Source organism: Oncorhynchus kisutch, linkage group LG4 (genome assembly GCF_002021735.2).
Source record: "Oncorhynchus kisutch isolate 150728-3 linkage group LG4, Okis_V2, whole genome shotgun sequence".
Lineage (NCBI taxonomy): Eukaryota > Metazoa > Chordata > Actinopteri > Salmoniformes > Salmonidae > Oncorhynchus > Oncorhynchus kisutch.
Genome location: NC_034177.2, coordinates 74015630 through 74043068, shown reverse-complemented (window position 1 = coordinate 74043068; position 27439 = coordinate 74015630). Strand labels below are relative to the sequence as shown.

The 27439-nt window shown below is 43.8% G+C and overlaps 1 protein-coding gene across 1 annotated transcript in view; it reads right to left on the bottom strand.

Moving 5' to 3' along the window:
* Positions 1-27439, bottom strand: part of LOC109888803 (glutamate receptor ionotropic, delta-1) — a 339173-nt gene that overhangs the window by 251998 nt on the left and 59736 nt on the right. The gene's annotated exons all lie outside the window — the stretch shown is intronic.

Sequence of the window (27439 nt, the reverse complement as noted above, 5' to 3'; positions counted from 1 at the left end):
ATCAGCACCATGGAGGACAAAGTGTGGGGAGAGGGCATCAGCACCATGGAGGACAAAGTGTGGGAAGAGGGCATCAGCACCATGGAGGACAAAGTGTGGGGAGAGGGCATCAGCACCATGGAGGACAAAGTGTGGGGAGAGGGCATCAGCACCATGGAGGACAACGTGTGGGGAGAGGGCATCAGCACCATAGAGGACAAAGTGTGGGGAGAGGGCATCAGCACCATGGAGGACAAAGTGAGGGGAGAGGGCATCAGCACCATGGAGGACAAAGTGTGGGCTGTCCGAGACTAGCCCACCCCCACTGACCAGCAGCAGCTGAAGAGATCCTGGGCCTCGTACTACAGGAGGTTTATAATCAAATCAAATCACATTTTATTGGTCACATACACATGGTTAGCAGATGTTAATGGGAGTGTAGCGAAATACTTGTGCTTCTAGTTCCGACAGTGCAGTAATATTTAACAATTAATCTAACAATTCCACAACAACTACCTAATACACACAAATATATAAATATATATGTATGATGGCCGAGCGGCATAGACAAGATGCAGTAGATGGTATTAGTGGTTTCTCCAGTGTCACTACTCCCCTAAACCACCTGCTGTTGAAGGACAAGGCCTTCACATGGACAGTAGAGTGCCAGGAGTCCTTCCCTCCAGCATTCACTGAGCGAGGCCCCAGTGCTGACCCCCACTGACCCCACCTTGCCCTTTATCCTGGAAACAGATGGGAACAATAATGACATGGGTGGGATGCTGGCCCAGTTGGGGGCAGAGGGGCAGAGAGTAGTGGCGTACTTCAGCAAGACATTCAACAAACACGAGCGCCGCTACTGTGGTGGCGTCCATCAGACACTTAAAATACTTCCTGGGTGGCCTGCTCTTCACGGTAAGGACTGACAACTCTGCTCTTCAGTGGGTCGTGTCTTTCAAAGCACCAGAGGGGCAGGTCACATGCTGGTTGGAGGAGCTACAGACGTACGACTTCACAGTGGTACACAGAGTGGGGGCACGCCACTCCAGAGTCCTGCCGGCCCTGTACTGCAGACGAGTGCCGCCACTGTGGGTGGAGAGAGGCCCGTGAGAGAGAGCTGTGTGTGGAGGACGGGATCTGTGCCTCAGTACGCCAGGTGAGCGTGCCTGTCTGCTGTGAGCTGCAGGCTGTCGACATGGCTGAATGGAGGCAGCAACAGCAGCAGGACACAGACCTACAGCCAGTCCTACAGTGGGTGGAGGAGTAGCAGCGGCTGGTTGATGGCATGCCACTGTGTTCCAGGGCATGCATGGTAGGGTCTTGACACTTTGGTGCTACAAAAACGGACCCTGGAGATGAGGTTCTGGCGGCCCCCTGATAGCCCTGCTACTTCCTCGGGTCGGAGTACCCTAAGAGGTACCAGGACCACCTGGAGACAGCCCACACCTTTGCCAGAGAGAAGCTGGTGAACGCAGGTATGAGGCAAAAAAGGCATTTTGAGGCTGAGGAGCTAGTCTGGCTCTACTCCTGAGAAAGAAAGTTTGATGCCCCAAGCTCGACAGTCACTGGGTGGGGCCCGGAAGGTCTTGGAGAGGATGGGGGAGGTGGTGTACCAGGTTCAGCTGCCTTAAAGGGGGAGAAAGGTGGCACTGCACCGGGACAGATTAGCCCCATACCGAGGGGCTGCTTCTCCTCCACAAACCCAGGGAGCTGGGCAGGAAGCTGGGCAGGAAGCTGGGCAGGAAGCTGAGCAGGAAGCTGGGCAGGAAGCTGGGCAGGAAGCTGAGCAGGAAGCTGGGCACTGCATATCTGTGATATTTCAACGCTGGAATTGTTCTCTTTCTTTTCATGTCTCAACAATGAGTTGACTTGCTGTGATTGTTGTATTGAATTTATTTGGCTTAGTCCTGTGATTTTGGAGTCTATAAACCGTGCAATTTGAGAACTGTTCTGGACATGATCTCATTTCCGATCTATCGAGGTCATTACAATATATAGGGCCATTATAATTTCTACCTAGTTTCTATCTGGATGTAGACGTTCAGGTTAGGGATGCACTGATGTGGAAAACTTGGGCCGATACCGATCTCCAAATATATTCTCATTTATGGCGTTTTTAACCATTTTAGCACTTACAGATACTTAAAGTTTCCATGTTCTTAAGGCTAATAGGAAAATATTTAAAATGACTTGAATATGGAAAAAGTGCATCACAAAGTAAGTGAAAAGCATCAGGAAGATATTTGAAAGTTCAGTATGTACAGAAGATGCCCTGCATTGCTTTCAGTTGCAGTTTTATCACAGTCCTTCTAACGTATCCTGAGTGGCTTATGAGGAGTACTTGGAGGTTACTCATGTAATTGCGGTTTTATGAACAAATTGTTGTTTTTTGTTTCTTTACAAAAATACACCACGGGTCGCTTTCCATTGGCTGGCAGGCCGTCTGTTCTAAAATAACAAATCCAACTGAGGTTTTATCAACAATGTTTTCAGTTGCATCTTTCTCCTAGTTTTACGGCTATGTCACTAAGGGCTTTTTGTCTGGTATTCAGTCATCTCTGCCCTGGCTACGCCTGACGCAGCAGGCCAGCTCCAGCATCACAAAGGCAGGGCTGACTGATTGGCTCCGACATTAATGCCATCAAAACTTTATCCATGGCTACACTTCCATTTCATTTGAAGGGAGCAATCGCTCATCTATGCGCGCCCTCTTGACAGATTAGTTAATTACCATTGGCTGTGACCTGAGATTATTTGCCATTGTTCGCTTTTTATCTTCCCGGAAAGAAGGGAAAGGGAAGAGAGAAAAAAGAAAAGAGAAAGCTTGGTCTGTCACTTGTATAGCTAAGAGCAGATATGTGCACTGGATGCTGAAAGCTTGGTCTGTCACTTGTATAGCTAAGAGCAGATATGTGCACTGGATGCTGAAAGCTTGGTCTGTCACTTGTATAGCTAAGAGCAGATATGTGCACTGGATGCTGAAAGCTTGGTCTGTCACTTGTATAGCTAAGAGCAGATATGTGCACTGGATGCTGAAAGCTTGGTCTGTCACTTGTATAGCTAAGAGCAGATATGTGCACTGGATGCTGAAAGCTTGGTCTGTCACTTGTATAGCTAAGAGCAGATATGTGCACTGGATGCTGAAAGCTTGGTCTGTCACTTGTATAGCTAAGAGCAGATATGTGCACTGGATGCTGAAAGCTTGGTCTGTCACTTGTATAGCTAAGAGCAGATATGTGCACTGGATGCTGAAAGCTTGGCGACTTCAGACCCATAGGGAAGGGAGATGAAGAAGACTCATGTTTAACCTGACTGACTCATTTGGAGTTCAGGTTTTCAGAAGTTATGGATAACATTTTCAAAGTCTATAGGGGCAGAAGTGGTTCTTTGCCATAAAAGACCTGACAATGAAAAACGCTAGCCTATAATTTCCTCAGTCAGGAAAAAGCTCCTGGCCTAACCTATTACAACTTGTGAAAATGCAAGGTTTAGTGTGCAGTGACACTTGAAGCATTTATGCCAGTGTTGTTGTACAATCAATGTACTGTATATACTACACTGAGTATATACACTGAGTATATCTAACATTAGGAACACCTTCCTAATATTGAGTTGCCAACCCCCCACCCCTCCGGGCATGGACTCTACAAGTTGTCGAAAGCATTTCACAGGAATGCTGGCCCATGTTGACTCCAATGCATCCGACAGTTGTGTCAAGTTGGCTGGATGTCCTTTGGGTGATGGACCATTCTTAATACACACTGGAAACTGTTGAGCGTGAAAAACACAGCAGCGTTACATCTACTACCATACCCTGTTCAAAGGCACTTAAATATTTTGTCTTGCCCATTCACCCTCTGAATTGCACACATAAACAATCTATGTCTCAAATGTATCAAGGCTTAAAAATCCTTCTTGAACCTGTCTCCCCTTCATCTACACTGAGTGAAGTGTATTTAACTATGACATCAAGAAGGGATGTGTGACATCCCAAGAAGGGATCATAGCTTTCACCCGGATTCACCTGGTCAGTCTACATCATTGGGAAGAGCAGGTGTTCTTTTGTACACAGAGTGTATATCAACAGCTATCAACAAGTTCTTACCTACTAAGCTTCCAGATGTGTTTATGATTCTGCATTATCCCGTGTCCCTATTTTAACATTTCAAACAGACTAGCTAAAGACCAAAACAACGCATCAAATGCATCATATGGAGCATGAAATGTGTATTATTGCTCATCTGCTTGTTCCCATCATCAATGCCTCTATGTGTGTCCAGCTCTCTGGGTACGACATCAGATGAAAAGGAATGGAATGGTGCCTTGAGTTATTGAAATGTGACACCGTTTATACAAACACAGTGTGACTTGAACAGGTTGTGCAATTTGCTCTGATAATGAAAAGCAGCGCCAATACATACAAGTGTACTACCCTCATGTAGAGAGGGGAAGGATGTTCTGTATGTCAATCAAACATTTGACGAGTCCTCACATGTACCCAAGTGTCTGAGGCCAGACCACTCCAGCCTTAGCCATAATGATCTCATCATGGTCTACTTTGAAGTCGGCGGCTATGATCAAGTCAAATTGATCAAACGGTGCTAGACTAAGTTAGTTAGAGTCCTCTCTTATGTAAACAAATGACCGAGTGTATATTCTTTAAACAGGGGACAAACGACAGGTCAAGGTGGGCAGGGGTCAATAATCCAGAGAGGGTGCAAGGCACTGGAATAGCAGGTGGGCTCAGGCTCAGGGTCAGGCTCAGGGTCAGGCTCAGGTTCAGGCTCAGGCTCAGGCTCAGGCTCAGGCTCAGGCTCAGGCTCAGGGTCAGGCTCAGGCTCAGGTTCAGGCTCAGGCTCAGGTTCAGGCTCAGGCTCAGGCCCAGGCTCAGGCTAGGCTCAGGCTCAGGCTCAGGCTCAGGCTCAGGCTCAGGCTCAGGCTCAGGCTCAGGCTCAGGCTGGGCAGAGGTCGACAATCCAGAGCAGAGGCAAAGGTACAGGAAAACAGGGAGGCTCAGGGCAGGCAGGCGGGCCGGCAGGGTCAAAACCAGGAAACCAGAAAACAGGGACTATAGCAAAGACAGGCACAAGGGAAACCGCTGGTAGGTTTGAACAAACAAAATGAACTCACACAGACAGACAGAAAACACAGGTATAAGAACCCAGGGGATATTGGGCGACACCCGGAGGGGGTGGAGACAAGCACAAGGACGGGCAATGCCATGGGTGAAACAGATCAGGGTGTGACATAAACAACGAAAGCTGGTGAGTGCATAGGTGATATTTTTTACTTGAGATGTAGGTCCTGCTCTCTTCATGAAGACATTTTGTGCTGATTTTATTTTTTTATTTTTTTATTTTACCTTTATTTAACTAGGCAAGTCAGTTAAGAACAAATTCTTATTTTCAATGACGACCTAGGAACAGTGGGTTAACTGCCTGTTCAGGGGCAGAACGACAGATTTGTACCTTGTGAGCTCGGGGGTTTGAATTTGCAACCTTCCAGTTACTAGTCCAACGCTCTAACCACTAGGCTACCCTGCCGCCCTGATAATCAACCCGTGGCATTGCCCGGATTATTCTAGCTAAACGATGCTGTGCCTTCCTCTCTCATGTCTCTTCGTTTCATTTGGTGGTAGCGTGGGCACCTGATCAGTGCACACCTTGCTGGCGTTTTTGCACTTAGGCCTAGGGGGTGTAGGTTATTCAGGCCGAGGTTCGGAATCAGAAGAACAATCATGAGAGATGTCATAATTCATTTCTTCCCCACCATCTGAGTCATTTTCATTCAGATCTTATAGCAACGCTAAGACAGCATGTGCATCCATTCGTCTTGGTCTTCTTGTCATTGTAAATGACGCTCTCACTGCTTGGACAGAGGTGGACTGATATAGGGTTCATAACATTTTCAGATTAGAATTCGAATTTACCAATACAATAGAACGACCCGCCCTGTTCTTCATTCACAAATGGCGATTGCGCAATTATGCATTGTTCACGTTCCCTCGCTCATCAACTCACCAATTCTCGCACATCATACTTTACTTCATTTATGTCATCTGGTTGTTATATGTATGAAATTAATTTCGGTATAGTTTAGGTTCAGTTTCTAGGCAATTATTGGGGTGATTATCAACTGGGCACAACACCTTCAACTGTCAGAAGGAGTGGAGCAGGCCCTACTGTCAGGGAGAAGGAGTGGAGCAGGCCCTACTGTCAGGGAGAAGGAGTGGAGCAGGCCCTACTGTCAGGGAGAAGGAGTGGAGCAGGCCCTACTGTCAGGGAGAAGGAGTGGAGCAGGCCCTACTGTCAGGGAGAAGGAGTGGAGCAGGCCCTACTGTCAGGGAGAAGGAGTGGAGCAGGCCCTACTGTCAGGGAGAAGGAGTGGAGCAGGCCCTACTGTCAGGGAGAAGGAGTGGAGCAGGCCCTTCTGTCAGGGAGAAGGTGTGGAGCAGGCCCTACTGTCAGGGAGAAGGAGTGGAGCAGGCCCTACTGTCAGGGAGAAGGGGCGACGGGGAAAACCAATCAAAAAATGACATGCCCTTCTAAAACTGGTTATAACTACAGTTCTGTTTGTGATGTTAAGATTCTAACAGCAGGGTGTTATATAGACTTATTAAGGAAAAGTTTAGGAGAGGGGCGTGACTTTAAAAATGGCAGTAATATATATTTTATATTCATGAGCAGTCAAAATGACTGCATTAGCGGTTCTAGTGTTAAAGCTTCAAACATAGAGCTTCATGTTCAAGAAAATAGGCTACTGTGTATGTTGTAGATATAACTGAATCGTTTAAATGGTCTTTTTTTCAAAAAGAGGAGAATTGTGTCACGCCCTGATCTGTTTCACCTGTCCTCGTTACCCCCTCCAGGTGTTGCTTATTTTCACCAGTGTATTTATCCCTGTGTTTCCTGTCTCTCTGTGCCAGTTCATCTTGTATGTTTTCAAGTCAAGCAACGTGTTTTCCCGTGCGCCTGCTTTCTTTTTCTCTTTTACTAGTTCTCCCGATTTTGACCCCTGTTTTCTGGACTCCGTACCTGCCTGCATGACCTTGAGCCTGCCTGACCTTGAGCCTGCCTGACCTTGAGCCTGCCTGCCACTCTGTACCTCCTGGACTCTGATCTGGTTTTGACCTTTTGCCTGTCCACAACCATTCTCTTGCCTACCAATTTTGGATTGTTAATAAATATCAAAGACTAACCATCTGCCTCTGTGTCTGCATCTGGGTCTCGCCTTGTGCCATGATAAATTGAATAAGCTGGGGTATGCTTTATTGTCTCTGCAGCTATATTTCTAGTTTCCTTTAAAACATAGTTATGTAATCTTATGGTGCTTAAGAGAGCAATCAAAAAAGCTACTGTACTGTATAATAACTTTCCTTTTGACATGGCATGCATTTTAATTAAGTCTAGAAGTCGTACCGTTTTTTTTAAACTGGTGTAATAATTGAATGACTACTTGCCATTTTCAAATGTGGTTCAAATAGAGATCGTGATCAAGCGTTTCTATATCATCACCACACAAAATAGTGAAAATCAAATTAGTTGAATTCACAGAGGGTGTGGGATATTTTTAGCTATGCCGCACATTTCTTCCAGGGTTTCTATCCGGAGCCATACCTCCCTCTGAGAAGGAAGAAAAGAACAATATTGTTCCTCAGTGGCCTCTTTAAATCACCAAAGCCAAAGTCGAGAAATGCTATGAATAAATGGGATGCATTATTTCGTAAGAATCTGCTAGTTCTACCATGAGTTTTTCTCTCTGTTTATCCTTTTTTCCCCCACAGTGCCACGCCTGCACAAATGTAAACTCCAAAAATGTGTCCTCGTCCTTTTCCTGGGGCGTAGGGACATCCCTATGTACCCAAACTGCTGTGTGAATGTCCCTGCATTACTGATGGATGGTCACATGTGTGGCGCCAAAACAGGGAATGATAGAGATCCCTGTTGGTCAGATTAATCTCTCCCCACACTGTCCCTAGAAGTAAACACAATATGCATATCATGCACTCTAATAATTGATGGCCAGTGGGTTCTATGACTTCCATGCCTCCATGTCATTCTGCTGCATAAACTGTCTGTGTACTGCTGTGTTGCCAGTCATTATGTTGGACTTGGACCTACTGCATATTCATTAGAAGTTAGGAAACGGAGGAGGTTCTTTCCAAACCCCTATAAAGTGAGACAGCATTTTTGAAGAACGACCAAGTAGTAGTGCGTTCTCACCAGGTGGCAAGTCTAAGTTACCTCTAGCTTTAGCGCAGTCTCTCCTTGCTGAGAGCGATATCGCCCGTTGCCAAAGATGGCGTCACGAGGCCAACCGCAGTAAAGTCAAATGAATGCAGATACATTTATGAGATGCATGTGCCTGTTTACAGTCATGCTTTCTGTCAATGGGGGCTTATCTCCGAAGCACTGTTGTGCATATAGAGCATCAGTTAACAGAGACTCTCTCTCCTTCTCCACAACACAGCAGATAATTATCCGTTTGGTGCTAATTTGCTGCGGTCTTCTGAGCTCCTTTAAAGTTCTCCAGAGATATTTAGGACAGAGACGTTTCCATGGTTTAGCATTTTGTGTGTCTGCATTATGTCTGTTCTGTACTGTGTGTTGGTTGGCGATGAGAGGGATGATGTTGACTTGGTAAGTGGTATGTTAGCTGAGTGTGGGGATGGTAGAGTGCAGAGCCTCCACAGCCTGAGGGGGTCAGTAATTGTAATGGTGTGAAATGAATAAGGTCGTTATTGTTCATGTCCGAAGGGATATTAAAGCCTATTTGTCATGTCCTTTATGCAGCCAGGCAACGACTGGCTTAGAACACAATGAGTAAAGCAACATTTGAATCACTTAAAGACACTACAACAAACAGACAGCATTTCTCCACTACCAACATTGCCTTAAGTAACATCCCTCTCTCTTTGTATATGTGTATATATAGTATTTGTATGCTTTGTGGACTCACTGTACTAACAGGGACTAGGGACTGCAGCCTAAACCTACATGTTTGTAGGATATGTTTGATCATTGCCACTGTGTCACGACTTCCACCGAAGATGGCTCCTCTCCCTGTTCGGGCGGCGCTCGGCGGTCGTCGTCACCGGTCTACTAGCTGCCACCGATCCTTTTTCCTTTTCATTTGGTTATGTCTGTCTTGTGTTTCACCTGTGTTAGTTTAGGGTAATTAGGGGGGTGGGGGGGGGGTATTTTATCTCGCCAAACCCTCTGGGTTTTTGTGCGGGATTGTTACATTTGCAGTCATTTAGTTTGGGTTGCGTTTTCTTGTGTTCTGTTGAACAGGCGTTGTTTTCCTGGACGGGGTCCGGTTGTTTTGAGGCTACTGTTGTAGTCCTGTTTCCTGTTCTTTGGACTTGTTAATAAAACGCCCTTGTTGAAATTTGCTCTCTCCTGCGCCTGACTCCACACCCACTTCTCCTTGGGGAGATTATCTGACTGGCTCTGAGGTTGTGTGTGTTTTGGACTAATTACACTCTTGAAAATGTCCCATCTCTGAAACAGTCCCAACATTCCTCCTCTGTATGTTAGTCACCTCTGACCTAACTGGCCATGCTCAGCTCCTTCCCAGCCATATTATTCGACTTGATGCGGCTGAGAGTCTGTCCTCCCAGTGGGCCTTCAGAGACCTCTTAGAACCATTGACCCAGACATAAAACCAAGCTGTCTGTTATCCATCTCAAGCCAGCCTTGTTGGCACACTTGGACACACACACACACACACACACACACACACACACACACACACACACACACACACACACACACACACACAAACAGTGGCCTTTCGGTCTGACAGATCACCTGCCACAGACACACAGTACTAACACCATGGCTCATGCCATATGCCCATTGACATACTGCTCTTCATTAGGCCTCTGATGCAAAACGATGTGCCATGACTCTAAACTCAATCACTGGTGTCATGACATTGGCCTGGGGGTAGGTTTATGACAGTCATAAATACCTCTTCCCCCTTTTTCCTCTCTCTACCCTACTGATGTTACATTTGAAAGCATTGGTTAACAGAGATTTTGGGAACATCAGAAGGTGGGGGAAATTCAACCAAAGCTCACATCAGCGTGAGCTTTCGTTGCGAATGTTATGAACTTTGAACTCTTATTCACTACAGAAAGGATACCTCCTAGCAGTTGAGTTAGCAACAGCAGCTGCAAACGCAGGTTAGGAAGGAACAGACAGAGTATCCCGTCTACCACACAACAACGTTACTATAACGTATCCAATTGACAATCAGAGACATTCTTCAAAGGACTCAGTTGGGCAACACGGCCTTCCATCTACCACCAACCTACCGAAGCGCAGCTCAGAGTAAATATTTATTACATTTTCCTTTTCCAAATGGGCGGTAATTTAGAATGCATCAGATACTGTATTTACGATAGCACAGCTTCTTCCTGTGTCCCTCAGTCTTCCTGCTCTTTCACTCAAACCCAGCCCCTTTTCTTTTGTGTAACAAGCTGTCATATCTGTTCCGCCCGCTAGGGACGTTTTCCTTTATAACGTAATTTGTCATCAAGTTATGATTTAATTATGTGTATGGGTAATTCTGTGTGATTAGTTAGGTATTTAGTAAATAAATGATTAAACCCAATTGTGTATTGCTGATTCAAATTGTTAGCCAGGGTTCGTGCAGATGACCAAGAATTTACAACTTTCAGATGAGACTGAATTAAGATGACGATTAATATTGACTGCTATTGATGTAAAATATTACTAGGTCTTTAAGAGTTTATTCGGAAGATAACAGCTCTATAAATATTATTTTGTGGTGCCCCGACTCTAGTTAATTACATTTACATGATTAGCTCAATCAGGTAATATTAATTACGGAGAAATTATTTTATAGAATAGCATGTCATATCACTTAATCCGGCATAGCCAAAGACACGACACTGGCATGTCTGTAGATCTACTAGAGGGAGATGAGGCCCATGCTAATGGGAGCTGCAGGAGTACGCTTGGCATGGAGAGTTACTACAGACCTATCTAACTAATATACAATGACTACAAAATCATTTGCCAAAACATTTCAGCCAATGGAATGGGTGATAACAGCATGCATCTTGGAGTGATCTCCCAGTAACCCCACACATATAATAGAGGGGGCAAAAAAAAAAAAGACAAAACCAAGAATGTGTTGAATGCTTACCAATTACTCAAACTTTTCATATCATAAATAGTTGGTAAATGAAAGCATATGATGGAGGGCTGTTGCGGGCTCCCTTATATTTTCTGCCACTTCAACCGGTTGCTTCAACACCATGGGATAGTCAAGTGGGTGGGAGAAGAGCCCTTGAGAGATAGAAGTTCCACTCATGTGTCCCACTTCCCACTTCAGTTCTAGTGATGCTCTATAACTATAGACCCGCCTGTGGGGGAAAACAACCTGTGGTTACCTAGGTTACCCCATTAGCTCACAGTAAAAACGTCACTTTTTTTCAAACGTCATTTTCTTGTTGCCTGCATTGCCTACTAATTTTCTTGTTTTCAACATTGCCTGTCAATACTTGGAAAATGTTATATTGTAGGGCTTCCCTCATGCCCCTGTACAGGATGGTGATAGCAGCCATGTGAGTGATTGCTAGCTAGCTACAAACCGGAACACTAAGCTAGCCAAGACCAATAACACAAACAAACAGACTATACAGCTACAAGTAGTGAATGGCGTTACAAACGGACTACTCTAAACAAGTTGTCTTACCTGTGATTAAATATTTTCCACACACATAGGTACATGTAGACAGGACAGTCTCCCTGTGAAAGCTGGAGCGTAGGGGGCTGGGGCTGAAGATGAGGCAGCATGGTCTACCTGGGGAGTATCTCAACTCCCATCAGCCTCCCAGCCCACAGCCATCATGACAAAACAGGACCTTTAAAAACGTGCTTGTCACTGGCAGCAGCACTGCACCAGGCTGGACTCAAGATAAAGAGCTTGCAATATATTAATGCTTCATGTGTTGGTGCCCAAATAAAAATGGCAAAACTGTGAATGGTGTATAGGCAATGAATTGTCTATTGGTTCTTCTGTTTATAGCTATGGATTTTGCTTGTTTTAGAGGGGGAAAGTAAAGGGAAAATGGCTTGTAATTGAATTACGTGCAGTATTCACCAACAAATAATTTGTTTTTCCCAATTACATTCCTCCGTCATTCGACCCAGCCTCTGCGCCTTATGACCTACAGCCAATCGAGTGGATGCCTTACAGAAAGAGAGGACATGAACGTTTGACCCAGTGTCACAGAAGATAATTGCGTTTTAGATTAAAGTCGTACTGAATTGATTATCAGTGAATATTGAATCGATGTGAGAGTCAAGAGCAGAAAACATTGGACCGGCTGCCTAGGGTGATTAACTAACTGCATGTGGCTGAATTTTATTTGCGATCAAACGAGAGAAGATTAAAAGGCCTTTCGATGAGGGTTGAAATTTCATGAAAGAGGCAATGAAACCTTTAGGGTTTAGCTACATCTGTAAGCTAAAAGCACTTTAGAGACTCTTACAGTGTTCATGGGTATACAGTAGAGGGATACACATGTATTGTAGTGCTAGTGCTTGCTTTTGAAAGAGCTACCTTAAATGTGGCACTTTTTAAAGTTCACAGCGATCTGGCATGACATTTACTTTTTCATCCCCTAGCTGTTAAACTTGCTCTGTGCCAAACGGAAAGCCTGCGTCATATTGAACCAACTTGCTGAGCAGCTGACATTTGGGAGAGTCCCTCCTGTGTTATTCCAGGTGAAAAATGACATTTCCCAGCATGTCACAATAATTGAGAGGGCCTCCCTTAACAGACTGGACCCAAACAATGAGCCACCTGACAGGGTGCATGGTTCCAGACAGAGAGAGTCTAGGGATGTATTAACTCTAATTGAGGAGGAAGGGACACCTGGTGATACTAATATTATACAAAGGCAATGACAAATTGAAACCAACCTGGCACAGTGTTAGAATTATCCGTATTATAGGCAGTGTCAGGTATTTGAAATGAAGACAGTGATGGATATATGACAAGAACCAGAAACCGTGAGAGAGATACAAAGAAGAAGCAGAGAAAGAGAGCTAGCAACCATAGGAAGTGAGAAAAATTCTAACTGAGATACATGCAAACCAAGAACCAATCAGACTCAAGGGAATACAACAACAAATACTAGCAAATAATAGCATAAGTAATCATTCCTAACAGCCTTGACCAAAGTAGAGCTAAGCCAAGGGAACAGGCCTTTTCGCAACTGGGGAAAAAGTCTGTCCTTTCCTCGACTCCTCCGTCCTCCTCTCCTCCACTCGGGGAGGATGCTCAGGTGTATACTACCATAGAGAAGGTTTCAAATCCGCTAGAAGCCATGAAAGCGATACAAAGAAACAGCAGTTGTTTTCTCAGAGGAGAAAAGCATAAAGCATGCACATATTAAAAAAATGATGTGTTACTTTCATCTATAAAATGTCTAGTTCAACTCGCTACATGTTTAACACTTTACACTGGTATTTTGGGAGTCCACCTCTGTAAACATTATTTGCCTGATGACACACGACTGGAGAAGGAAAGTCTCATCTCTTACAAGATAATTTGGTTCCAGGTTTCTTGTTCAAGCCTCCTCTCCTCGATTACCTTTGAACTGTTTCCAAAGGGGGCGAGAAGAGGGCGGAGGAGAGGGCACGAGGAATTTAGCAAATCCAAATTAAATTTTCCCAGTGAGACCCAGGTAAACCAGAAATGTTGGATAGATCCTGTCTGATTTTCGGGGGGGCCAGTGAGTGAGTCAGACAGCAAGATTTAAGCCAATCCATGCAAAGCCCCTGCAGCTGAGTGTGTGTGATTCAGTGCCCTCTCCAATGAGAGGTTTACTTAAGCTTTTAGTCCACTATATCTGCCCACTAATCTCGACTAATTTAGAATAATATACAAATAAACAACACACATGAAGGAATTGCGAGAACACAAAAAACTTGAATGGCTAGAACCTTTCTGGCTAGAACCTGCTCTTTCTGGCTAGAACCTGCTCTTTCTGGCTAGAACCTGCCCTTTCTGGCTAGAACATGCTCTTTCTGGCTAGAGCATGCTATTTATGGCTAGAGCATGGTATTTATGGCTAGAACATGCTCTTTCTGGCTAGAACATGCTCTTTCTGGCTAGAACATGCTATTTCTGGCTAGAACATGCTCTTTCTGGCTAGAGCATGCTATTTATGGCTAGAACATGCTCTTTCTGGCTAGAACATGCTCTTTCTGGCTAGAACATTGTATTTATGGCTAGAACATTGTATTTATGGCTAGAACATGCTCTTTCTGTCTAGAAAATGCTATTTATGGCTAGAACATTGTAACCTGTACATCTCTCTCTACTTCCCTCTGACCGTCTCACATCCTCTACTCTTCTCTGTGTAGTTCTCTCTCTCTACTCCCCTCTGTGTAGTTCTCTCTCTCTACTCCCCTCTGTGTAGTTCTCTCTCTACTCCTCTCTGTGTAGTTCTCTCTCTTTCTCTCTCTCTCTCTCTCTCTCTCTCTCTCTCTCTCTCTCTCTCTCTCTCTCTCTCTATTCCTTCCTGTCTAGTTATCTCTCTCTACTCCTCTCTGTGTAGTTCTCTCTCTCTACTCCTCTCTGTGTAGTTCTCTCTCTCTCTCTACTCCTCTGTGTAGTTCTCTCCTCTATTCCTCTCTGTGTAGTTCTCTCTCTCTCTCTCTCTCTATTCATTCCTGTCTAGTTCTCTCTCTCTACTCCTCTCTGTGTAGTTCTCTCTCTACTCCACTCTGTGTAGTTCTCTCTCTACTCCACTCTGTGTAGGTCTCTCTCTCTCTACTCCTCTCTGTGTAGTTCTTGCTTTTTCACCTCTTCATGGTTATCTGCTATGGTTGAACACGCTGGCGGCCATTATCTGTGGCCATTGAATGTGTAGAGCCGGCGCTCCATGCACCCTGCTGTGTCTCCTCGTCGCCCATGTTCCACAATCTGATGGGTTTTCCATGTCCACTCCATCAGCCGTGTCCTGGTGTGTCCCTTTATCGCCGAGACACACAACATCACACTTCCTGTAATAGTTCTCATACATAGCAATACCACTTTTTCTAAACCCTATCGCACCCCAACACACACAAACATCCGACCTTTTCCAAGACCCTCTCTGTTGTCTCTGGCTTCTTTGTCTGCCCTTAGTACCTGAGAGTCACTGAATTTGTGGTATACCTGATAGCCTTCCTCTGTGTCCTTCAAAGACAAACCCATTCACCCAAGCACACATATTTGTTCCCCACTTCCACACACACTTCCACATCAAATCTACACACTCACTTTCATCTCATAAACATAGGGTCCTCTTTCCCTGGTCACATCATCCACCTTGACTTTATTCTTAAATAATTCAAATCTTATCAGCATAAACAGGAGTGTGTGTGTACGCGCATATGCACATCTGTGTTAGCAGTATTACAAATCTGTTCTACAGCACGCCATCCTCATCGAAGTGCTCCTTTCAACGCGATTAGACCAAACCAAATTAGTTCATGTTTGAAAATACCATAAACAAATACATTTTTTTCTCAATCTACCTTCTCTCTGTCCTCATTAATTGGGTTTAGATTCACACTGACTCAGCCTAAAACAGCTGCCAAGTGAACGGTGATGAAGGTAAAAAAACAAAAATAGAAAAATGTACAAACATATAGCAGCAAGGTTCACGCTATGGCCCAACAGCACCACAATCAGGACCAATTGGACACATCACACTAGGATGGGATTCTTCTGTACACCTTATTACCATGCTTGCCAAATAGCAGAACTCAAAATCATGCAATATGCTTTTGATGACTTTTGGACCATTTTAATGATGTTGACTACGTTAAATGTCTTCATCTCCTGAATCCCTGGACCGATCAGCACCAAATTTGGGATATAGCATCTATGGATGCATGTCTTCTAACACAATATTTCCAAGGTCAAACAATATGCCCAATAAACTTGCATGAATAGTTTTTCCTGTCCAACAGCGCCCACATGTGGCCAACCATAACCATGGTTAGCTAGATTAATCTCCCTGAGCATGTGTGCCAAATTCCATGACTTTGGCAAGCAGATCAAGAGATACAGTATACGTTCACGTTATATAGCACCACAATGTGGTCAATCTGAATGTGCTTGAATATGTTGAGTCTTGACAATGCTTTAAACACGTATGTAAAGCTTTGTTGCAATACAAATATCTGCATCGGATTTATATACATTTATGTGTCATGTCACACCCACTTGATTTTTTATTGGTCCGATGGGTCTGCAGTGTAGTGGGTCGAGAGCTTCAGGTTCCTCGGTGTCCACATCACTAAGGCTTTATCATGGTCAAAACACACCAACATAGTTGTGAAGAGGGCATGACAGCACCTCGTCTCCCTCAGGAGGATGAAATTATTTGGCATTGGCACTCAGATCCTCAAAAAGTTCTACAGCTGCACCATTGAGAGCATATTAGTATCTGACTGCAAGGTGCTACAGAGGGTTGTGCACCACTGGGTCAGTACACCACTGGGTCCAAGCTTCCTGCCATCCAGAACCTCTATGTTAGGTTAAGCGTTAGGGTTAGGGAAAATATGATGTTGAATGGAATCAATTGTTTGGTCCCCACAAGGATAGTAAAACAAACATTTGTGTGTGTGTGTGTGTGTGCGTGTGCGTGTGTGTGTGTGTGTGTGGGGACAGTATGTTAATGGGACTCCCAAAGTAGGAGTAGGTATATTTCCACAGTGATTAAGCGATACAGAAGCCTATTTCCATTGTGGCTGCCTCCACGTTGGACATCATCATTACTGGTAGGGTTTCAATATCTCCGGGGTGACTGTGTTGTAATTTATACCTCTCACAGTGGCACAGCTAGAGAAAAGCTAACATTACTTTTCGCGCCTTTGCATCCGTCACACACCGTGCAACATGACCTGACAACGGTAGATATGCACTATTGTTCAATGTGCCAACCCCTCCTCGGGACACACACACACGGATGCCCAAACACGTAGGCAGACACACTATTTGTGCATGAAGTCAACAGTAATGGAATTCAAGACTAACGATCATTCATAAACAGCTATTTAATCTCCCTGCCTTGCAAACAAAAGGAGCACTGCCCCCACTGTTTTTCCTGGGTATCCTCCTATCCTTACAACAAGACCCCCTATCTCTGAGCGCCTCCTCAAGCCGCGAGTTAATAATTCAATAAATTCAATAATTAAATTCAATAAAGTGGAACAGATGAAATACGAAACAACCAATGTGCGTGAGGGGCAGGGCGTAGCAGGGTTTTCCATGAGATAAGAAGGTGTTGGAGAGGAGGGAGTGATGGAGCTGTGATCTAAGAGAGAGTAGAGCGAGAGAGAAAGAAGCCTGATGAATGGTTAAATATTCCTAAAGGCTGACTGGGGATCAGTAATCCGCGGGGCCCTGCCTCTGGATAGAGCAGGAGACAGAGGAGCCATCAGGAGACTGCAACATAATGAGCCCACTGCCATATATGTGCACACATACACGCAAACAGATTTCATGTCTATATCTCTACATTTACATAAACAGATGTAATGTCCATATCTCTACATTTACAAATCACATAAACAGATTTCATATCTATATCTCTACATTTACAAAGCACATAGACAGATGTAATGTCTATATCTCTACATTAACAAAGCACATAAACAGATTTAATGTCTATATCTCTACATTTACAAAGCACATAAACAGATTTAATGTCTATATCTCTACATTTACAAAGCACATAAACAGATGTAATGTCTATATCTCTACATTTACAAAGCACATAGACAGATGTAATGTCTATCTCTCTACATATACAAAGCACATAAACAGATTTAATGTCTATATCTCTACATTTACAAAGCACATAAACAGATGTAATGTCTATATCTCTACATTTACAAAGCACATAAACAGATGTAATGTCTATATCTCTACATTTACAAAGCACATAGACAGATGTAATGTCTATCTCTCTACATATACAAAGCACATAAACAGATTTAATGTCTATATCTCTACATATACAAATCATTCAGACATATTTAATGTCTATATCTCTACATATACAAAGCACATAGACAGTAAAACAGATCCAAATTGTCTGGTATGGAGTTGGAGAGAGTGGAGATGCATTTGTTACTCCCATCAGTGGGACAGCACGCCCTTCACAAACACATATCATCAGTGTGCCACACACACACACAAACACGCACACGCACACACACACACACACATATACACACACACACACACACACGCACACACGCACACACACACACATACACACACACACACACACACACACAAACACGCACACACACACACACACACACACACACACACACACACACACACACACACACACACACACACACACACACACACACACACACACACACACACACACACACACTGAGGACTGGCCATACACGGTGTGTAATGTGATTGGCCTGAGTATGCTGCTGTGCTGATTGACCCTCTTCTCCATCTCACAGAGGGGATTGGAATTCAATTAACTCCACTCTCTACATCCAGTCTCCTATCTCTGAGGATCTCCCTGGACACTGACCACTAGAGTGATAAAACAACTGGAGATGGAGAGATTGAGAGAGAGGGGAATACCAGTTGGGTGGATAGCGAGATGAGAGTCAGGGGAGCGGGAGACAGGGAAAGAGAGGGGAAGTATGAAGATTAGAGTCGGGGGAAAAGGGGAGGAGCAAGAGAGAGGGGACAGGAGACAGGGAAAGAGAGGGGTGGATTGAAGAAGAGTCAGGGGAAAAGGGGAGGAACAAGAGAGAGGGGACAGGAGACAGGGAAAGAGAGGGTTGGATTGAAGGGGAAGGGGGAGGAGCAAGAGAGAGGGGACAGGAGACAGGGAAAGAGAGGGTTGGATTGAAGAAGAGTCAGGGGTAAAGGGGAGGAGGAAGAGAGAGGGGACAGGAGACAGGGAAAGAGAGTGTTGGATTGAAGAAGAGTCAGGGGAAAAGGGGAGGAGCAAGATAGAGGGGACAGGAGACAGGGAAAGAGAGGGGTGGATTGAAGGGGAAAGGGGGAGGAGCAAGAGAGAGGGGACAGGAGACAGGGAAAGAGAGGGTTGGATGGAAGATTAGAGTCAGGGGAAAAGGGGAGCAAGAGAGAGGGGACAGGATACAGGGAAAGAGAGGGGTGGATTGAAGATTAGAGTCAGGGGAGAGGTGAAAGGGAGAAGGGAAGGGAGCAATAAAAGAGAAAGGGAGTGATTATGGGATAAATGGGGGAAGAGAGGTGGTCTCGTAAAGGAAAATAGATGGGATAATGGAGGAAAGTAGGAAGTAGGAGATATACAGATATGAATTTGTTGATCACATATACCTTTAAAACTAAGGTAGGGGTGTACAACAGAAAACCTGTCAGTATCTTGTGTGGCCAGCATTTGCCTCATGCAGCACGTCACATCTCCTTCGCATAGAGTTGATCAGGTTGTTTGATTGTGGCCTGTGGAATGTTGAACACACTGTCCTACACGTCGATCCAGAGCATCCCAAACATGCTAAATTGGTGACATGTTTGGTGAGTTGCAGGCAATTGAAGAACTGGGACTTTTTCTGATTTCAGCTGTGCATTATCATGCTGAAACATGAAGTAATGGCTCCCTCACGATCTCAAAATTGCCATTGATAAAATGCAATTGTGCTCATTGTCCGTAGCTTATGCCTGCCTATACATTAACCCCACCACCACCATGCGGCACTCTGTTCACAACGTTGACATCAGCAAACCGCTTCTTCAGCGTGCCAGGTGCCATCGAAGCTGATCATTTTCCCACTGAAGTTGGTTACGACGCCGAATTGCAGTCAGGTCAAGACCCTGGTGAGGACAACGAGCACGCAGCTCAGCTTCCCAGAGACGGTTTCTGATAGTTTATGCAGAAATTCTTCATTTGTGCAAGGCCACAGTTTCATCAGCAGTCTGGGTGGCTGGTCTCAGATGATCCTGCAGGTGAAGAAGCTGGATGTGGTGGTCATGGGCTGGTGTGGTTACACGTGGTCTGCAGTTTCTAAAACAACGTTGGAGGTTTATGGTAGAGAAATTAACATTAAGTTATCTGGCAACTGCTCTGGTGGGCCTTCCTGCAGTCAGTATGTCAATTGCATGCTCCCTCAAAACTTGAGACATACGTGACATTGTGTTGTGACAAAACTTCACATTTTAGAGTGGCCTTTTTCTTGTCCCCAGCACAAACTGCACCTGTGTAATGATCATGCTGTTTAATCAGCTTCTTGATATGCCTCACCTGTCAGGTGGATGGATTATCTTGGCAAATAAGAAATGCTCACTAAGAGGGATGTTAACAAATTTGTGCCCAACATTTGTGATAAATAAGCTTTTTGTGCGTATCGAACATTTCTGTTACACGCTGCGTTTTTATTTTTGTTCAGAATAAATTGTGTTTGAAAAAAGTAATCAACTGTTGTTTGTCACGTTCTGACCTTAGTTCTTTTATTATGTCTTTGTTTCAGTATGTTCAGGGCGTGAGTTGGGTGGGTTGTCTATCTTCGTTTTTCTATCATTTGGGATTTCTGTGTTCGGCCTAGTATGGTTCTCAATCAATCGTTGTCCCTGATTGAGAATCATACCCAGGTAGCCTGGGTTTCACTTTTGAGTTGTGGGTGTTTATTTTCCATGTCAGTGTTTGTGCCACACGGGACTGTTTTGTTTGTGTCGTTTAGTCACGTTTATTGTTTTTCAGTGTTCATTTTTTATTAAACATTATGGACACTTACCACGCTGCGCATTGGTCCTCCGATCCTTCTCGCTACTCCTCCTCAGAAGAGGAGAACGAGATCCATTACATTGTTTTGAATGGTGGAATTTCAACCACAGGATTATGTCATCATTGTAACTGATTTTCAACGTAGACAAACCTTGAATTTGTACCTTTGAAACAACATCAGATCTTCAAGATCTTATTTCCACTATCAGGAAATTAACAATAGGATGGGCAGCACCTCCTACTAGAGAGTTGATCTATCTACAGCTATCCATTGGGTCTCTCATCCAGGTTTTTAACCAAGCCCAGCCCTGCTTATCTTTGATATTGAGAGCTTGGGACTATACGGTTCTATCTGCAAAAATATGATTCTGAGATAATTGGATTTAAAGTTCCAAAACCTTAATTGGTTTGAACGGTGTCAGCTTCATTCTATTTATTTTCTTACTCAACATCCTGAATTGGGATATTTATAGTACTATAGGTAGAGTAGGTAGACACAATTGAACAGAACAAGGCTATGTCAATAAATACAAAATAATAATGCTGATAGAGCCAAGCTCTCGATTTGTCATTGACTACTACCAATGTGCTATGCTGAGAATTACATAGAGGCCTAAGATTATTTAATATTTAATCTTCAAGTTAATCATTAATATAATCTCAATCTCAAATCAAAGAACATGACTAAATCAAATCCAACTTAATCTCAGGTGCATTCACATGTTGATTGGGTTAGATTTAGTCCTATTCTTTAACTTAGATTTCAGGTTGAGATGAAGACATGAACCCAAAATAGACAAACTGCATACTGAATTGTGTTTGATTGTCAACGCAACCAAATATCAACTTTTGATGGAGATCTATATATTATTATATTATCTTCTGCTTGCATAGTTCCATCTGAGCCACTGACTTAGTCGCAGTTCAGACACCAAATGTATGGCTTGTCGAACTGAATAGAAATTAAGAGCGGGCTGACCATGGTTAAGCGCTTTGCTTGATGTACTGATTGGTTTCATATCACTGCAGCAGACTTCCTCGTTGATTCTGGGTCAAATTGAGGCATAACAGTGACCTCTCACAGAAGTCCTCCACCTGTGAATCTGAGAACATGATTGTGCTTCTGTTGTGGGTGTGGTAGCAAAGCAACGTTTATTTGCATGCAATTAACATATGTTAATATGCATGACTATTTCTCCTGACAGTGGAAGACCTGCTCTGGTGCTCTGCATGAAACAGAGGCTTCATCCACACCGCGCTGAACGAGTGGTAGATGATAAAGTGACATATTTTTTTGTTCCGTGCAGGAATAGAGCGGTGTTTGAACTAGGGCTAAATCTGGCTTTAATTCCAGTTTGTCTACAGGTTAATAATTGGTCATTATTCACGCCTCCATCTCAATAGGACTACATCAAATCAAACTTTGAATGCACTTTACACCGAGTTTGATTTTATTTAGTCCTATTCTTTCAATTTGATTCTTGGTTGATATGCATCCAACATATCAATTATTAGTTTGTGAACAAACTGGAAATAAAGCCAGACTAAGTCAGTGGCACAAAAAAATACATCTCCTTCAAATGTTGATATTTGGTTGCATTGACAATCAAACACAATTCAATTTCACTTTTACAATGCAGTGAATAGCCAATTAACTTGTTGACAACTTAAAACAAATGATGTGATGGATTCACGTCTCCAACTAAACCAAAAATCTAAGTTAAAGAATAGGATAAAGCCACGGGCTCAGATGAAACTGTCCAAGCATTAGATGTCCTTTAAATGTTGATATTTGGTTGCGTTGTCAACCAAACACAATTCAATTATGTTTTGTAATACAGGAAATAGCTTAAAGATAAGGCGATCTTACAAACTAATGTAACAGTGTTTATTCAACCTTAAAATTAGTAACACATCCATGGCCACATTTTGAGGTTAGCCTCCTGTAACTATACATGTCTTCTTATGTAATCATAGAAAGTGTGGAAGTTCAAGATAGCATGCAAGGGTTGCATGTCTGTGGAGATCTTCACAATTGCTATAATAATCTTGAACAGCATTGATCACTTGCACTATGTACTTTTAAGGTCATCTAAACCCCAATCCAGGCCATTTGGTTGTGCTTGTCGATGAAGCACAGTGAAAACACATTTAGATGACAACTAAACCAAAAATCTGATTGTTTTTTCCAGTGGAATTTGATCGTGCTTTTAGATGGTTGAAATGACATGGTGTGCCCAGTGGGATCCCTCAAAACCGGTTTCAGCCCTTCAACCAGATACTGGTACTCACTGACAAACGGCTCTCCAAAATGTGCATGCGTGGCTACTTTTTAAAGCAGAATAACAACTGCAATTCCTGCAGTGTGTTTAGAAACATCCCTCTGTCACTAGTGAGCTGCACCACTTTCCTCAAGTTTTTACTCTTTCATCCATCGTTTTGGGCGACACTGTTGGAAAAACTCAACAAAACCTGGGTTGTATTTGAAGTGTAATAGCTATTACTTACCTTGATGCGCCAGTAGCTGGCAGCCAGAAGCTGGCAGCCAGTAAGTAGCCTGTATTCATCTACATATCCCAGGGGTAACCGCTGTTCTATTCTCTTTAAAGGTATCTACTCTCAGTGTTTTGTGATGCAGCTATTCAAAGTGCAGAAGGTGGTTAAAGTTTCCTTTCATAGAGATCCCAGAAATAATGAAATAAGTCTTTAACAAAATGCAGTGTAACAAAATGTGCCAGGAGAATGTACAGGGAAGTAGCACTTTAGAGAACAGTGAAATATAGCCTAATTTTGTTTTATTTTGGTATAATATATTTATGTATCATTTCTATAATGTAGCCAATCATGCAGATTTTCCATGCACAGCAGCTATGCTAGCCACCAGCAATACTTGACTGAAGCTAGATGACTTAGGTTAACTGGGTTTCACGGGCAGTTGACAGTGAAACATTCAATCACCATCCAAACACTAACACATGCCATAGCAGTACAACCATTTTTGACACCAGTTGACCAAGCATTTATCATTCATGTGTGCCATACAAAAGGTTATGCTTAACTAGGGTTGCTAAGGTAAAGTACACTGCTCAAAATAATAAAGGGAACACTAAAATAACACATCCTAGATCTGAATGAATGAAATATTCTTATTAAATACTTTTTCTTTACATAGTTGAATGTGCTGACAACAAAATCACACAAAAATTATCAATGGAAATCAAATTTATCAACCCATGGAGGTCTGGATTTGGAGTCACACTCAAAATTAAAGTGGAAAACCACACTACAGGCTGATCCAACTCTGATGTAATATCCTTAAAACAAGTCAAAATGAGGCTCAGTAGTGTGTGTGGCCTCCACGTGCCTGTATGACCTCCCTACAATGCCTGGGAATGCTCCTGATGAGGTAGCGGATGGTCTCCTGAGGGATCTCCTCCCAGACCTGGACTAAAGCATCCGCCAACTCCTGGACAGTCTGTGGTGCAACGTGGCATTGGTGGATGGAGCAAGACATGATGTCCCAGATGTGCTCAATTGGATTCAGGTCTGGGGAACAGGCGGGCCAGTCCATAGCATCAATGCCTTCCTCTTGCAGGAACTGCTGACACACTCCAGCCACATGAGGTCTAGCATTGTCTTGCATTAGGAGGAACCCAGGGCCAACCGCACCAGCATATGGTCTCACAAGGGGTCTGAGGATTTCATCTCGGTACCTTATGGCAGTCAGGCTACCTCTGGCGAGCACATGGAGGGCTGTGCGGCCCCCCAAAGAAATGCCACCCCACACCATGACTGACCCACCGCCAAACCGGTCATGCTGGAAGATGTTGCAGGCAGCAGAACGTTCTCCACGGCGTCTCCAGACTGTCACGTCTGTCACATGTGCTCAGTGTGAACCTGCTTTCATCTGTGAAGAGCACAGGGCGCCAGTGGCGAATTTGCCAATCTTGGTGTTCTCTGGCAAATGCCAAGCGTCCTGCACGGTGTTGGGCTGTAAGCACAACCCCCACCTGTGGACGTCGGGCCCTCATACCACCCTCATGGAGTCTGTTTCTGACCGTTTGAGCAGACCCATGCACATTTGTGGCCTGCTGGAGGTCATTTTGCAGGTCTCTGGCAGTGCTCCTCCTTGCACAAAGGCGGAGATAGCGGTCCTGCTGCTGGGTTGTTGCCCTCCTACGGCCTCCTCCACGTCTCCTGATGTACTGGCCTGTCTCCTGGTAGCGCCTCCATGCTCTGGACACTACACTGACAGACACAGCAAACCTTCTTGCCACAGCTCGCATTGATGTGCCATCCTGGATGAGCTGCACTACCTGAGCCACGTGTGTGGGTTGTAGACTCCGTCTCACCACTAGAGTGAAAGCACTGCCAGCATTCAAAAGTGACCAAAACATCAGCCAGGAAGCATAGGAACTGAGAAGTGGTCTGTGGTCCCCACCTGCAGAACCACTCCTTTATTGGGGGTGTCTTGCTAATTGCCTAGTATTTCCACCTGTTGTCTATTCCATTTGCACAACAGCATGTGAAATTTATTGTCAATCAGTGTTGCTTCCTAAGTGGACAGTTTGATTTCACAGAAGTGTGATTGACTTGGAGTTACATTGTGTTGTTTAAGTGTTCCCTTTATTTTTTTGAGCAGTGTATATTTCTGGAAACATTCTAAGTTTACCAGTAAACTACCAGAATGTTGGTATCTTTCAAGGATTATGTGTACTCTATCATAAGATATCTCGGGGCCCTTTTGGGGTTCCTCAGATTGTCACAGGCTTCTGAAATAATCTCTGGCCCTCTGTGTGGCTTTATCACATATATTTAATAATTGAATCAGACAATTTTCTTCCATAAAAAATTGAATGAAAAATCTGTCAAAACTTATCTTAAATCTAAACCATAAATGTAGTGAATAGCATTAGTGTTTAATATGAGAGTTTCAGCATGAAAGATCCTTCATAAGTATGTTTTTACAAACTTTTGTAGATTTTATTATCTCAATATTTATTTTTGTGTCAATGTGTTGGCGTCAAACTGGTGGCAGTTAACAGTTGGAAGAGTTGCAACAATGCTATTGTTGTTAAGATGCTTTTTTCATTAATTAGGCTATTTTCTCTTGAACCGTATGGTCTATCTACTAGCAACTCATAGACAATATGGACACATATATAATAAATGAATACTATACATATATAAATATATTTTTTAAGTTATTCATGTATAAATTACCAAAGTTATAATAGATTTAACAGATAGATGTAACTTTAGTAAATTACCGGTAGCTTTGCAACCATATGCTTACTGCTAAAAGTTATGATAAATGTTGAGTGGACACCAGGGGCCAAGCAGATGTTTTAACAGCTCACTGCTCTCAGCCTAAAGAAGGCTGTTAACCCCGATGGGAGATAGAGGGGTTGCTGGGTTTGATTAGCATGCTCTATGGACAAGATGAAACAGCACAGTGAGATGCCAGACTAAAGGCCTTCCCAGGCACATCGCTTCAAAGATCTCTTCATCTCCACTGGGACTATGTTCACACAATCTTAATGCATATTAGTGTATGTGTGTGTGTGTGTGTGTGTGTGTGTGTGTGTGTGTGTGTGTGTGTGTGTGTGTGTGTGTGTGTCTGTGTGTGTGTGTGTGTGTGTGTGTGTGTGTGTGTGTGTGTGTGTGTGTGTGTGTGTGTGTGTGTGTGTGTGTGTGTGTGTGTGTGTGTGTGTGTGTGTGTGTGTGTGTGTGTGTGTGTGTGTGTGTGTGTGTGTGAGGAGAGGAGGGGGAGGCTTGAACCCAATCAACATCCTCAAGGCCCTTGAGTCCAATCAAAATCCTCCAGGCCTAAATGGACCAGAGGAGACAAGGGGTAATGCCAATCACACACACCCTAGACACACACAGACTGTTTTGAGCAGTAGTGCTGCATCTCTGGGAGAAAAAAAACAAGAACAAATGCTATAAAACACATAGCACCTTATCACCAAGTTTGATGCCTAATGCATGGCAGAGTTGGCTCCAGGAATCAAGCCAAGTCTCGTACCAGAGTTGTTCCATTTGTTTTCACGCCAATAGCGACTCTTATCACCCTGTACACTGACAGTCATTCAGGATAACACTTCACATCTCCCCCTTAAGGTTTGTCTCTCACTTTCTCTGAACTTCAAAGGCAGCCGTGAATGAGTCTCTCCAGAGCTATTAAAAACAACTCATATCTAGTGTGTTAGCGGAACAGCCTCTGGTCTTTGGCTCCCACGTGAAATTTGACCTGCTCTAGTCTGTAAGAGTTCCCAGACCAAAACCATGCAACCCGATGAGGAAATATACAGAGACTATACCTAGGGCACATAGACTTTCAAGGCAAGGAAAAACTCTTGGCCCAAATCTGCAAGTACTCTTGAGGATGTACAGCAGGAGTAGGCATCCCTGGTCCTGGAGTGCCGCAGGCACTTCATGTTTTTGATTTAACTGTTGAATTTAGGCAATCATTGAAATGATCAATTAACTCAATTAACGCCCCCGAGTGGCGCAGCGGTCTAAGGCACTGCATCTCAGTGCAAGAGGTATCACTACAATACCTGGTTCGAATCCAGGCTTTATCACATCTGGCTGTGATTAGGAGTCTCATAGGGCGGTGTGCAATTGGCCCAGCGTCGTCCAGATTTGGCCGGGGTAGGCTGTCAT